This window comes from Grammomys surdaster, unplaced genomic scaffold, assembly GCF_004785775.1.
Source record: "Grammomys surdaster isolate TR1022 unplaced genomic scaffold, NIH_TR_1.0 116091, whole genome shotgun sequence".
NCBI classification, from domain to species: domain Eukaryota; kingdom Metazoa; phylum Chordata; class Mammalia; order Rodentia; family Muridae; genus Grammomys; species Grammomys surdaster.
In genome coordinates, this window is record NW_021613412.1 from 1 (window position 1) to 3,354 (window position 3,354).

Here is a 3,354-nt window from a genome sequence, read left to right on the forward strand (position 1 = left end):
CAGATAGCACTCTCTCATGGCTAGGTAGTTTTAAATCCATGTGCCGATGCAGAGGTACAGAAAGACATTTACTCAGAGCTGGCTAAGACAGGACTCTCCAGAGAGAGTGTGTTGGAGACACAGACAGAGAAGGCACTGGAGGATGGGAGCCAGGAAGCCCACTAACTCACAGGGACACACATCATGGTACAACTTCATGGTCTGATGTCAGTGGGCAGCAGTTTCTAATTTCATCTAGGTTTCTTTTCACAATGTGCTTTGAATTTATTTTACAGAGTAGCCACTTGGAACTGGAGTGAGAGGCTGGTTACTTGCTGGCAGGTAACCAGGCATCAACTCAAAGGTTTCAGGTATTTCTAGGGTTCTCTGTGCAGGTTCATTCTGCCCACTAGATCAAAAAAGAACCACATGTACATCTGTATCTTGTTTTAAAGCTAGAGTTACCTGTTAGCTAAGGGTTTAGATGAACACACAGCTCCTATGCCAGTTTCTCAGTGCCCTGACACTGACAGTCCCTTGCTCTGTGAGGCCCAGGCTGTTCCTGCCAGTGCCATCAGCCCCCATCCGTCTGCTGGGACACCCTACCAATGTGTACATCCAGACCATCTATTAAAAAAAAAACAACAAACAAACAAAAAACCAAACTGAAGTAGCAGATTTACCTTAATTTAGAAAAACTCATTATAGCTTTGCATTCAGAGCTAAGTGGAGGCTTAATAAAAAATATCCATTTGTTCGGATAAATACATTTTATATCCTGAAAAACATCAGACTTCTGTATCACCTCCAGTTAAGCACCAACCTAAAATAAGGTTTATATTATATAATTAAATCCTGAAAAATAGATTTTTTTCCAAGAGGGGGAAAATCGGACTCACAGAAGGAAGTAACTTGCAGGTATCCCATGGGCCCCACAGACACTGCAAGCTCCTAAACAGCGGCTCATATCGTACTGAGTAGGAGAGCTTCGTTCGGTGAATACAGCTCTCCCAGACCCTTCCCAGGCATCCAGCTTTCACTGAGGAGTCTTGGGAGGAGTGTTCTGTTCCTTGTTCAGGTGGTTGCAGGCAGCAGGAGGAGAGGGTCAGCGCCCAGGCTGCCTCCTCTGATCTTTGGGGACTCCAGGAGTGGACTTGAGGGCAGAGGGCTCTCTGTATCTCTCCACAGGCTCAGCAAGCTTCTTATCCTCCTTCCCACAGGCGACAGTGTTTGGCTTTTGTTCTTTGGAGGGTTGCAATGGGGAGGAGGAGGCAGGCTCTTTACTCCTTCTCTGACAGATCTCTGCATACCTGGGCTTTTGCAATTCTGTTGCTGCTCCATTCACCTGCACGGATTTACATGCAGTTGTAGTAGGAGTAGAAGGGAGTCTGTCCACACTGTGAGTGTCCCTCGGCTTTTCTGCCACCTTGGGGTCCTCGGGTAAATGGGCCAGGGAAGGGGAGCATTCAAACGCTGCTGACACAGCACAGGGCGCTGGCATGGAGGGCTCTCTGGGTCCCACTACAGGAACAGTGTTTGTGCTTGCATTTGTGCTGAGCTTTCTTTCCTTTGAAGATCCTATGATCAAGCTGGAAAGCCTGTTTTCAAATAAGTCCTTTGTCTTCAAATTGCCTGCAGCTCCAGGTCATGGGGGGAAGTTGGACAGCCCCAGTTCGAAACTCAGTGATGGAGGCTTTGCTGGTGCTGGAGACTGCGTCTGACTGCTTGTAAACATCTCTTCTCTTTTCTTCCAGTAGCCAAAGGAATTTTCCCTGCTTCTGGGAGGCTCTTGTCCAAGTGATGTCAGAGGAGACGTGGCAGGTTTGAAGGTCGGTGATGTAAACCCATTTATAAATCCAGTACTTGGAAAAGGAGTTACCAAGGGTGGATCAAGATAACTATGTGTTTCTGACCATGTCTTGGGGGTGATCAGGCTGTACAGAGGGAAGTGCTGCTGGGGGCTATACGCTGGAGGTAAGTAAATGAGGTAGCATAACACTACTGTGTGTAAAGGTTCATGTCCAGAGATTGAAATCCATTCTTTGGCAAAAATGTGTTTACTGCTATTGCCTTTGCTTTTATCCGTGCCTTAATTGGCTTTCCTTGGAAAGTTCTGACTTCTTCTCAAAGGTATTTGTAAGCCTGCTGTGCATCAGCTTCTGTTTCAAAGGTAATAAACCAATTATCATTATAGGCAAATTCACAGTTTATAAATTTTGGTAAATTATCTCCTTTAAATAGTGCTTCTCCTTCTTCCACAGGGGTAGATTCCGATATTTCACGCAATATTACTATGCACTGGTTTTGATTTGGCCTTACTTTCTCTCCCTTCTCATCCACTTGGACTAAAGGTAAAGATCTTAGCACTTCCACAATCAAATCCACATCAGTACTGAGTTTCTTGATATGGTCAAGGTTAGCTACCTTTGTCATTGGCACATACTGATCACTGTCCATCTGGGATAAAAGGTTCATGTTGCTAGCAAATTCTACCTAGATAAGCAGAATTCCAATCTTTTTAAAGTACTTCCCGAGGGTCTTCCTGGCTTTCTGGTTGAGACTCATTTTCTCCTATATCGTTCTCAGGCAGCAGTTCATATTCTGAATGGTCCAGAGCCAGAGTGCTCATGTCTGTCTGCTCTGCCTCCTGTGTATCCAGGAGCACTGCATTCTCACGACTTTTGTCACCATCACCATTGGCATCCAATCCCTGCTGGTCACAGTCTGTAGGATGACCAGGAGCCTCTTCCCACGCAGCATTCACACCACCAGCAGCACTACTTGCTTCCAAATGGAACATATGAGTCCCCAATACTTTTGCATTAGGGTTTAGCTCTGAAACCTTAGTTGTTGGGACCTGAGTCAAAGCTGGGAGGGAACTTGTTTGAGAAGTGGCTTGCAATATAGGACCATTCATCAGATGAGAGCTGTCCTTGCCCTCCCGGACTCGCTGTGCCTGCGGTTCAGCCACAACTTTAGCGTCCTGATCAGAAGTCATGGCCTTCAATGGAAAGGTATAATGCTAACCTCAGGACATTGTCAGCCGCCGGCCCCGCACGACCTGCTGCCCAAGGGCTCTTCTCCACAGCCCCGGTGCCCAGGTACAGGGCAAAACAAAAGGGGATGGCCAAGGAGGGAGAAGTCAAGAAAAGGCTGCACAGCCAGGCCAGGCTGAAGACAGCAAAGAGGAGCTGGTGCGGGCTTGGCAGTGATGGCAGCTGATCCTTCCTTTTTTGGGCCCAAAAATATCTCAACCTCGAGACTCCAGATCCCAAATGCTCCCTCCCTGACTTTGAATTTTATAGTCATTTCAAAGTATTAATTCAGACCATCTCAGACTGCAGGAGACCACTGCATTTTCCTTGTCTTCTTAAA

At 46.6% G+C, this 3,354-nt stretch overlaps 1 pseudogene; it reads right to left on the minus strand.

The window, feature by feature from the left end:
- Positions 1 to 1,015: 1,015 nt before the first annotated feature.
- Positions 1,016 to 2,977, minus strand: LOC114635678 (annotated as a pseudogene).
- Between the last annotated feature and the right edge of the window lie 377 nt (positions 2,978 to 3,354).